The 11,920-nt window shown below is 38.5% G+C and overlaps 1 protein-coding gene across 6 annotated transcripts in view; it reads right to left on the bottom strand.

Moving 5' to 3' along the window:
* Positions 1 to 473: 473 nt before the first annotated feature.
* Positions 474 to 11,920, bottom strand: part of LOC126161894 (gamma-tubulin complex component 3-like) — a 310,528-nt gene continuing 299,081 nt past the window's right edge. For 3 of the 6 annotated variants that reach the window (XR_007534969.1, XR_007534968.1, XM_049918039.1), the window contains one exon: positions 474 to 2,028. The gene's annotated coding sequence lies outside the window, so the exon portion shown is untranslated. The remainder of the gene's footprint in view (positions 2,029 to 11,920) is intronic. The other 3 variants (XM_049918038.1, XM_049918037.1, XM_049918040.1) reach the window with 1 other exon arrangement.

Below are 11,920 nucleotides of genomic sequence, written 5' to 3'. Positions count from 1 at the left end.
CATAACGTTAAACAAAATTTGGGGACATAGTAAAACTTTGCTATGCATCAACTGGGAAAGTTCGATTTCCATTGTGGCTAGTGGTGGAAGCTGAGCTGGAAACCTAACATTCAGAGGGAGAGGGTGTACACAGTGGCATATATAAATGTATTAAACCTTAAAGCATGAAAACTTTTAAAAAAGCTGTTAAAACACTGCAAATAAAACATATTGTGGTTCACTGTGCCTGAACTTGAAACTAGTGGAAGCAATGTGAGGTACTGTACAAAAACAGTTCTAAGTGAACTAGATTATCACTAACCTTAATTCGAATACACAGTTGATTGCAGTGTGGACGCCCAACTGCTTCACTTAAGTGGCCAATGTTGAGCTGTGTGAGGAATTTGTAATGAACAACACAGGGGACAGGGGGGGGGGGGGGGGTTGTTGGAGCTGAGGAACAAACAATTTTTACTTTTTAGCAGGTGATCTTTGTTAACAAAGTAAAGCAAACAATGTGTTGGCACTATTGTGACAAGTTCATATAATAATGAACTGATTCTTCAATCATGTGAAAATATATACATTTCAATGATCAATTATTTACAATGGTTTAAAAATATTACACAATCATGCACAAATAGTTCCAAACAGTATTTTTACTTTCAATTCACAACAGTTAAAAGTTAACTTTTCCAAAAAGCTGTGCAATATAGCTGCAAGTCCTGTGCGATATAGGTAAACTGCCTCTGCACATATTAAGAGTATCAAGCTTGAGGCATCTCGAGATAGAGAAAATAAGAGAAAATTGGAATATTTAAGAAATTGGTACTGGGGAAAATACATGACAAGAAGTTCAGCAGAAAAAGTTAGAAAGGAAACAAATGAACATCTTAAGGATGTAGAAAAGGGAATGTGTAATAACAACTGGGAAGGACTGCTGGATTTCTAATGAACTAGACAAGGGGGTTGTTGGAGCTTACGAAGTGCAAGGAATACCAGTAGAAGTTTTCACTTACGTAGTTCATAATAGCTGGCATTGTGGCAAAAAAAACACAATACTTTGTCAAAGCAGCAACTGTAGCTGTTGCAGATACTGTAAGAAACGACTACTTACGTCATAAAAAAATGAAAGAGTTTTTAAAATATCATAAATCCACAAAAACTGTCAATTCATGAGCAAATTAAATACAGAAAATATAAAACTTGAAATACAGAATTTACAAAGGAGTAGAAAAACAACATTATCAGTACCTGACACTAGAAAAACAGAATTTGTTCAAAGAAAGAAAGAATGTACATAATAACAGAAACATTTCTTTAGTGACCTTAAATTATTATCAACAGTGAGGTAAATTCTTAAATAAAAAACAAGAAACATATCAACATAAATGACTACAATTTAAAATAAAATATAATTCAACAGATACAGAAAATGCTACTAATGTCTAACATACTGGATAAAGAAAAATAAATAGTATCTGGTAAATATCAGCCTTACACATCACAGTGAAACAGAGATCTGAAACAAGAAAATTGAAGACTATTGTAGATGTTCAAAAAGAGATAACTCAGGATTGCAAACAAGTAACAACATAAAATCTTACTTGCTACTGAGTAATATCAAACGGCAGAATTTTCTGTCGACAGTTAACACTGTGTTACAGTTTACATACTACATTTTTATCATAACTAACTAATTTCGCATGATTTGACAAGGGATGGAAATTAACAAAAGCACGAGACCCGACATGAATGAACAATACTAAACCCTAAATGAATTTGAGGCATGTGTGTACACAAGATACAGTGATTTTTCCTTTTGGTGAGAGCCAAAAATTAGCAGGTTCGCAGCATTCTTCTTAAGTGCAGCTTCACTTATGATTTCAGTACAAAAATATAGAGAGATTTTTGTACAGATCACAATCTACAGTAAAAGCATCAATGTTTTATCTGCCACTGGTTCATCAATCCACCATATTCACTCACAAAAAAGAGCAGTTTATTTTCCTTTTTTGGGAGGTAGTGCCATGGGTAAAAAACTGAAAGCTGTAAGCAAAATAAAATCAATGAGAAAAATAAACAAAAGAGCAAATCATAATGAAACATTAATGATACACCAAATTGGAGATTGACACATCAGCATTTCCTCTCCTTAAAAACAACAATACATAATTATAGTAATATTCTAGGAAAATGGTACTTAAAGTAAAAATATTCCTGCTTAATAATAACATTAAAAGAAAGTACAAAGGGACAGATGACGCAAACAATGTTTGAGATAAGAGAAAGAAAGATTGTGCTAGGTGAAAACAGAAAATTTAACACAATTATGTCTGATACAAATTAACCAAGCAGTGACTCACAAGGCATTTGCTTTAGTTAGTTAAATATTCCAAAGAAAACTTTAACAATTCTTTCGTCGAAATGATGTAGAATGAGTCACTTTACAGGCTATGCACAATGTGGAATCCAAGATTTTCAGGACTGGTGCTGCCATCTGGAAAGTAGGAGTAGTAGATCTTTGCACCGCTAGGTGGCGAGAGCTGCATATCTGATGAGTGAGTGTGAGGAGTGACATTCAGCTGGGAGGACATGTTGCATGCCCACAGAGATTTCTCTGTGTTTGGTGTGTGGAGATTTTATGATGGATCCACGAACAGAACAGCGCGTGTGCATCAAATTCTGTGCAAATCTTGGTAAAAGTGCTATGGGGACCCTTGCAATCATTCAACAAGTGTTTGGGTGACAGAGCATGAGCCGTGCGCGTGTGTGAGTGGTATGCTCAGTTCGGGGTCGGCCGTGCAGACATTGAAGATGATGCTCACACTGGAAGACCCGTTAGCCGCACAACACCAGGCATTGTTGCCAAACTTCAACAATTGGTTTGTGCACATCGATGTCGAAACAATCATGACCTTGTGGATGAAGTGGATATTGGTTATGGGACATGTCAAGGAATGCTGACTGATAAATTGGGAATGCATCGTGTCACCGCAAAATTTGTGTCCAGGATCTTGACAGCCGATCAGAAGGCACAGCGTGTTGAAGTGTGCACGGACCTTTGTCAGACCGCATCTGATGATCCAACCTTCTTGTCACAGGTTATCACCGGCGATGAGAGCTGGATTTACGGTTATGAGCCACAGACAAAGCAACAATCGTCCCAGTGAGAGCCTGGGCTCTCCAAGACCCAAAAAAGCGAGACAAGTGAAGAGCAAAGTGAAGGCCATGATCATCATTTTCTTTGATACCAAGGGAACTGTGCACAAAGAAATCATCCCACCCAACAAAACAGTGAATTCCGCGTACTACTGTGACATTTTGCGATGGCTCCGTGAAAATGTGTGGCGACAACAGCCCAAACTTTGGCGTCAAGAGAACTCGCTGCTGCATCATGACAACGCGCCTTGTCACATGTCCTTGCTCACCATGACCTTTTCGGCAAAAAACAACATGGCAGTTGTACCCCACCCACCGTACTCACCAGATATGGCACCGTGCGATTCAAGAAGCATTGCTGGTGTTCATAAACACCCTCAAAGAACAGGACCTCCAAAAAAGGTTTGACCAGTGGCAGAAGCACTAGGACCGGTGTGTACGAGCAGATGGGAACTACTTTGAGGGTGATGGGACCATTAGTCCAAAGGTAAGGTTTTCAACAGATGGCAGCACCAGTCACAAAAATTTTGGATAGTGTGTGTATGCATCGTTAGTTTTAACATATTATTTTTCAGCCCTACTCATGCAACTCCACTTAAAAACTGCTACCAGCTTTTAAATAAAAATTCAGCTCTGGAATACAAGTTCGTTGAGAAGAAATGATTTTAGTTCATCTTGTGATGAGAAATTGCATTACAGAATACATGTATGGTGCAATTAAAATGCCGAACTCCTAGGAGAGGTACCTACAAGATTGAGTGGAAATATGCAAAATACAGGACTATTACAAATGATTGAAGCGATTTCATAAATTCACTGTAGCTCCATTCATTGACATATGGTCACGACACACTACAGATATGTAGAAAAACTCATAAAGCTTTGTTCGGCTGAAGCCGCACTTCAGGTTTCTGCCGCCAGAGCGCTCGAGAGCGCAGTGAGACAAAATGGCGACAGGAGCCGAGAAAGCGTATGTTGTGCTTGAAATGCACTCACATCAGTCAGTCATAACAGTGCAACGACACTTCAGGACGAAGTTCAACAAAGATCCACCAACTGCTAACTCCATTCGGTGATGGTATGCACAGTTTAAAGTTTCTGGATGCCTCTGTAAGGGGAAATCAACGGGTCGGCCTGCAGTGAGTGAAGAAATGGTTGAACGCGTGCGGGCAAGTTTCACGCGTAGCCTGCGGAAGTCGACGAATAAAGCAAGCAGGGAGCTAAACGTACCACAGCCGACGGTTTGGAAAATCTTGCGGAAAAGGCTAAAGTAGAAGCCTTACCGTTTACAATTTCTACAAGCCCTGACACCCGATGACAAAGTCAAACACTTCGAATTTTCGGCGCGGTTGCAACAGCTCATGGAAGAGGATGCGTTCAGTGCGAAACTTGTTTTCAGTGATGAAGCAACATTTTTTTCTTAATGATGAAGTGAACAGACACAATGTGCGAATCTGGAGGGTAGAGAATCCTCACACATTCGTGCAGCAAATTCGCAATTCACAAAACGTTAACGTGTTTTGTGCAATCTCACGGTTTAAAGTTTACGGCCCCTTTTTCTTCTGCGAAAAAAACGTTACAGGACACGTGTATCTGGACATGCTGGAAAATTGGCTCATGCCACAACTGGAGACCGACAGCGCCGACTTCATCTTTCACTTCCATCATGATGTTCGGCATTTCTTAAACAGGAGATTGAATAACCGATGGATCGGTCGTGGTGGAGATCATGATCAGCAATTCATGTTATGGCCTCCACGCTCTCCCGAATTAACCCCATGCGATTTCTTTCTGTGGGGTTATGTGAAAGATTCAGTGTTTAAACCTCCTCTACCAAGAAACGTGCCAGAACTGCGAGCTCGCATCAACGATGCTTTCGAACTCACTGATGGGGACATGCTGCGCCGAGTGTGGGAGGAACTTTATTATCGGCTTGATGTCTGCCGAATCACTAAAGGGGCACACATCGAACATTTGTGAATGCCTAAAAAAACTTTTTGAGTTTTTGTATGTGTGTGCAAAGCATTGTGAAAATATCTCAAATAATAAAGTTATTGTAGAGCTGTGAAATCACTTCAAACATTTGTAATAACCCTGTACATTAGGAGGCCGATTTGTTTCTTTTCGAGATTAACAATTATGCAAACAAGAAAAGTAGCTGAACTTAATTTGTTGCTTCTTTCTGTTAAAGTTTTCATCAATATGCACAAACAAAAATTTGGAACATTCTACCATATTTACTGACAGCTGTTCTTGTGTACATTAATTATTGTTATGACTATTTGTTGTGCAGAACTGAATATGGTACTTTATCAAAATTTATGGCAGTATATTTACAAAGAAGCACTTAGTAATTCTCTGAAAGAAATAAAAAATCATTAACAATCTCTTCTGTTAATGTCTCTCTAACAGGATTTATTAATATGCCTGCAAAAAGTACCAATTCAACTTGATTAATGTTAAGTGGAATATCATTCACATACATAAGGAACAGGAAGGGGACCCACAATTGAACCCAGTAGGACACTCTCTCTCTCTCTCTCTCTCTCTCTCTCTCTCTCTCTCTCTGTGTGTGTGTGTGTGTGTGTGTGTGTGTGTGTGTGTGTGTGTGTGTGTGTGTGTGTCCTTCCATCATTGTTAGAACCATTCAGCACAACCACTTGCATTCTGTTTTTTACATATAATTTAAACCAGCTGTTTGTAAAGTCATCAATTCCATAAAACTTCAGTTTTAACATGATCTATACAATAAAATGCCTTGGAAAAATCACAAAAAATACCACTTAATAGTTGTCAACAATGTATCTCACTCCAAAATTCAAGCACCGTTTCATTATCTGAATTGCAATGCCATACAATCTGCTGATGATATTTACTGCTTGGATAATTCCGAATCGTGGAATTTGGCTTAACTGAAGATCACTAGTCCACGCACTACTTTGCCTGGTGGTGCAAAGCTTGTACAGACATGCCCCAAAACATTGCACTGCATTACTCACAGCCTGGCTCTTGTTGTATCTGATTATTAAATAAGTGTTCTCATTCCATCCATACCATGTTAGAATGTATGGCAAGGTTGGAAAAATGGAGCTGGGTTCAAAGTCCTTCTTTGTAAAATAACTTAAGACCACAACGACAATGATCAACAATAACTCTCTGCTGAAACTTGCTGGCAGAAGAACTTGACAAAATTTTTCAATTTGCAGTTGGTTTCGAAGTTTAACGGGGGGTGGGTGGGGAGGGGGGGGGGGGGTGTACCACCGACAGAGTCATGCACAGAGGGCTAGCTAGTGGTAGCACTTACTGCAAGCTATGGTCTATTAACAGCAGTGCTTACGAGGAGAACATGGCAAGTGCCATCATCCAATTTTCCAACTTTGCTCAGTGCAAGTGGGTTCAAAATAAGTGAACACATGTCTTGGCTTATCTGTACACAAGATTTGCTGAAAAAACATTGGTCAAAGTTTTTGAGGTGCTTTATGTGCCTTTTACCACACGATATCCCCAGGCAAAATGGTGGTTCAGTGGTTAGCGGCGCCGCTTCTTAATTTTACCCTCTTTGTTTGACACATTATTTTTTATTTATTTCTCATTTTGATGTATCCACCCATGTTCCTCAAAAGGTTACTACAAGAATATTTCTTATCAAATTATGGAATGCATGGGCATTATACTAATTGCAAAATTAAAACTGGATTTCACAGTAAGTGTTACACATTTATTATATAATATATGTGTGTACAATATATTGAGGTGTTTTGAATCTTTTTAGATTCTCATAGTCTGATATTTCATTCTCATATCAAATCTTATATTTTATTCTTTGTTTATCCCTCACGAACATTTGGTACATTCCCCTGGATGATAATGATCGTAGATATATCCGAAACACAGATATTCCAAACACCACGAGCATGAAGTGAAGGTAGGTTTGCCACAGTGATATTTCTGCTTATGGATCTCACTTGGGAAAGACACTGGTGAAGATTTCGCACACTGGCAATAATTTCGTGGCAAATCATGCATAATGGGTCACTTTTCCGGAAACTGAATTATGACACGTTAATGGAATTTCACTGAAAATAATTTCAAATAATTTTCTCTCTCTGTCTCTCTCTCTCTCTCTTCTTAATTCTTTCATCTGACATACAATTAGTAGGTGAATAAGGACAATGTTATATCAATATACTGCAAAATATTCTTTTAGTAATCTTTTACAGACTTGGGTATGTAAATGAAAAAATAATGATAAAAATAATCGAGTTTCGAACATGGTGCGCAAAATGAAGAAGCACAACACTAACCACTGTGCCACCATTTCGTCTGAGGATATTGCGTGGTAAAAGGCACATGACATACCTCAAAAACTTCGACCATCGTTTTTTCAGAAACAGCTTAGTATCTACAGATAAGCTGAGATACGTGTTCACTTACTTTGACCGCTCATCCACTGAGTGAAGTTTTTGGGAAATTGGGTTATGGCACCTTGCCCTGTTCTCCTCATTAGTGGGCTGGTGCAGTTTCTCAATTTTTTTCTTAATGCACAAAATGATTGCAGAAATTAAATGTAATCTGCATAGGAAGGAGAGCATGTGGAGAAAAAGAGAAGTAAAAGAAAACTTAATCAGGTTCACACCGCCAGAAACGAATCCCACTGGTGTGGATTTGCAAAATAATATATTAAAAAGTTTGCGTAATTTCCCAATCAGGGGAGAGGGGGGGGGGGGGGGGGATTTTTGGTCAAAGAGTGGTACAAGTCACGAAGAGGCAAATCTTTGTCAAATTCCTCAAAACCTTAACTACCTGCAAATGTAAGGAAGTTTGCTTTGAAGGCAGATGTCAATGATAGTCTTACTCCAATAGATGAGTTGTAGAAATATTTAAATAAAAACTTCAACATGGAAGAAAATGTAGCTTCTTATGGCAAAATTAGGGAACAAAATTTTCTGAATCTTCAGAAGATGAACAGAAAAATATTGTGCATACAAGCATCTAGCTCTGCTTCTGCTAGAAACTGTAGTTGTGATGGTTTCATTCTCAACGTAAGGTGGTCACTTTTACACTATGGCAATGCTGATGCTCTTTTTTTATTTGTAGTAATTCTATAAGAGACGAATGAGTGACATCCTGTTTGGACATTATGTTTCGTTTTTCGTTGTTTGTAGCAGTGAAAAAGTTTTCCTTTATTGCACATTTTGTACTGTTTGTTTGATTTACGTACACTCTTTATCAAATTTGTTTAGTTTTTTAATATGAAATAAAACTAGCTTTATTTCCAAAACATTGTTTAGCAGCAAGGCCAATACTAGCAGCTTTATATCAGCTTCAATTTATCATGTTTTAAAGTTAGTATTTACAAAAATTTATAATTTTATTCACACGTCTCTTGATCGTAATTATTAGATATAGTATTACTGTAACCAGTTTTGAGTGTAATGAGTCATAATCAGAACTAAAAATGCTGTTCTTCTTACGAGGGTAACAACTGAAGTCGTATTAAAACAGTCTTTGTGGATCCTTAAAATACACCAAACAAGTGCGACCAAGACATCTATAAATAAAAATATCTTTCAGCGAGAGCGGGTGATGGTGGGATGCGCATGCAGCGTAGCAACATTTGGCGTGTCATGTGTGCTCCCTCAGTATTGCGGTATGTCTGACTATCATTGGCGCCACAGCATGGCTGGCGAGCTGTGACACAGCCCATCCAGTGCAGTGGGCTGATGTAGCCCAGAGGCACGGGCTACTAAGCAGCCACGTAGAATATGGCAGACTGGGCAGGAGAATGCCGCTAGCTTGGAGTGCTGTGCGAGGCCACTCTGCACTACTCTGAGACCGATGTCGGTTTCTCATTCAGTTCACAACAAATGACAGAATAAAGATGTCACGGAGAGGCACTGTGTAAAATTAAGGAAGTCAGGGATAAGAGAGACCTCACAAACTGTTTCTGAGGATACCTCACCCAATCCAGAGCATTACTCGCAAAATAAAGAAGGGTTGGTTACAATGGATTAACTTTCATACACAAAGATAGTTATGAGTGGTCCACATTACTTCCCTGCTCCAACTGCCACTACCAACAGCCAAATTAGAGTGTTTGGTATGGACATTTTTGTCAACAAGAATTCCTGGCACTGCAGCCACCACAGCCCCCAACTTCCTATGCTGCAAGTGAAAGTGGAGGCTCACCATCAATGACACCATAAGCCAGTGTTATGAATTGACAGAACAAGAGGAGACCGACATGGTATCAGATAATCCAGCAACACCAATAGTCATACAAAACCAAAACAACACAATATATACTGTCACAATTCCCACTGTCTCATATTGTCCAAAACCCACATTCCCCAGTTTCACAGCAGATGGCACAACCTACTGTAGTTTAATGGGCAAGTTTTATTTTTTAGCATTAACATATCTGATAGCTCTATGTATTAGATACATAATACAATTCTGAAAGAATCCACAATCAATGAGACTCGAGAGAGAGAAACCCTTCTCCAACCAACACAAATCTTTTTTATCAGTCAATAATTGAGATTACAGTGGCATAGTTTCAGCCGTACTTCCAATATAGAATCTCTAGAAACAATATAATATGGAATAAGGGCACAATGATCCTATTCATCCATAAGTGTATAGCGTAAAATTGTGTGGCACTATCATCACTCTAGTTTGTGGCAACAAGTGTCAAACTAAACATGTGGCCCATTTACTACTTTCTCATTTTATTGACAAATGATACTAAGCCATATCACATGCCACATGGCAAAAGCTGTCGCAGATACCCATCCAGCTTACTTAATTTTCAGCAACCTGCAAGCTATAGTGTAAATCTGCCAAGCAAAAGACATTTACAAATACAAGATGAAAACCTCGTGGTCTTAAAAGCATCCACTTTACTTAGCATTCAATAATCTGAATGCTCATGGTATAACATGGAGCTGCCAAGAAAGAGACTTTTACTAATACAAAATGAAAAACTTGTGCTGTTAAATAACTTTTCACCCATGATGGTATTTTCACCTTATCAAACACATTCAGATTTTGATATACCTGTGTGTTCTTCATTTATTGCTCCAATATGTGACTGCAAAGTCTCGAGATACCCATCAGGTCACCACCTTATAACATTTTGGTAGTATCAAACTCACCTCCTCCATTTCAAATAATTGGATGAGACGAACAGTACAGGGGCAAAACTGATTGGAAAGTTTGACACAGGTAAAAGAATAAGTGAACATTTTCCCTTTCCAATTTCTTAGGCATATGATATAACTGTTTCATTAACACATTGAGGATAGCAATGTCTGTAACCACAACAATACTGTCCACCATCTCCACAATAAATAGCCTACAGTATGGTGGAATCTAGAATGATTTCAGGTTATTGCTTTAAGGGAAGCAGCATTAAAAGAATTCATGCAGCAGCTCACATAGAAAATGCCCCTAAAATAAAAACACACCAGGATTAAAGTAAGGTGACACTTGTAACAATTAAAGAACAAATACTTGTATGCCATTCTTTGCCTCACTCACCCACAATGTTATCATGAATAAGTGGTAAGTTAAGCAGTATGTAAATAGGAGCAACATCTGAGACAAAAGCACAGACTGCACAAAAGTCTTGCCACTTGTTAACACCCAAGTATTTGATCTCATGGTGAAGGATGACTTTCTACGCATCCCAACACTATAAGGGAACTTCAACTGGCAATCAAGGAAATCTCTACTGAGGCCCATCCAGGAATGAAACATTTTCTATCTGAAACTAAAATATTTTCCATCAGAAACACCATTATATCCACTGTGCATCTTTATACTGAAATGTGGCTATGGAATATGTCAATCATTCTGAAAAAGGAAAGAGAGCTAAATGACACTAGTCTTACAGGTCAATTTCACAAAGGTCATGTGGCAACAATACTCTTGAAACAATTGTTAAAATACAACTAAAATGCTAGCTGGGACAAAATTATTTACTGATTAGCATTAAAAATGGCTTCAAAACACGAAAGAGGACATAAGGTACCTTGAAGTATTAACAATTCACACCTTACTGCTTTTATCCAGAGCAGCTGTGTATTTCAGCCCTTATTTTAGCTGATAAAATACAAGCTACATGCTGTTTGGATTCCAGGCACCTTAATTACTGATCTATGGAATGATTCATACACTATGCACATACACTAGCCAATCAAAAGTATTTGGAAATCTCCTCTGTAACGCAGAATTGATAACTATATGCCACGGGAGGTGGCCCTGCCAGTATAAAAGGTGGCGGTAAGTTTTGTGTTGACAGTAGAGAAGCAGTTACAGCAGAATAGGTATGAGCTCAACGACTTTGTACTTTCGACTAGTCATTGGATTTCACCTAAGTACCACATCAGTCAAGGACACTTCAACCCTTCTGAAGCTATCCAAGTCGACTGTTGTGACTGCAAACTTGAAATGTGAAGGAACAACCACAGTTAAACCAAGACGAGGCAGACTTCATTTACTCATATTGATAGAACGAGACTGTTGAACAATGTGAAGGGTGGTTGTAAGAAATCGCAAAAAACAGTGGAAGGAATAACTTGTGAAGCTCAAAGTGCTACCAGAAATCCAGCTAGTACAATGATTGTGTGTAGTGAGTTAAAAAGAATGAAGTACGATCACTGAGCAGTTCCTCATAAGCGACACTACAACACTAAACAAAGTTTGATATGGTGTAAAGAGTGATGCCATTGGACAGTGGATCACTGGAAACGAGTGTTCTAGTGATGAATCACAC

This window comes from Schistocerca cancellata, chromosome 2 (assembly GCF_023864275.1).
Source record: "Schistocerca cancellata isolate TAMUIC-IGC-003103 chromosome 2, iqSchCanc2.1, whole genome shotgun sequence".
Taxonomy (NCBI): domain Eukaryota; kingdom Metazoa; phylum Arthropoda; class Insecta; order Orthoptera; family Acrididae; genus Schistocerca; species Schistocerca cancellata.
This window is presented reverse-complemented; position numbering and strand designations above follow the sequence as displayed.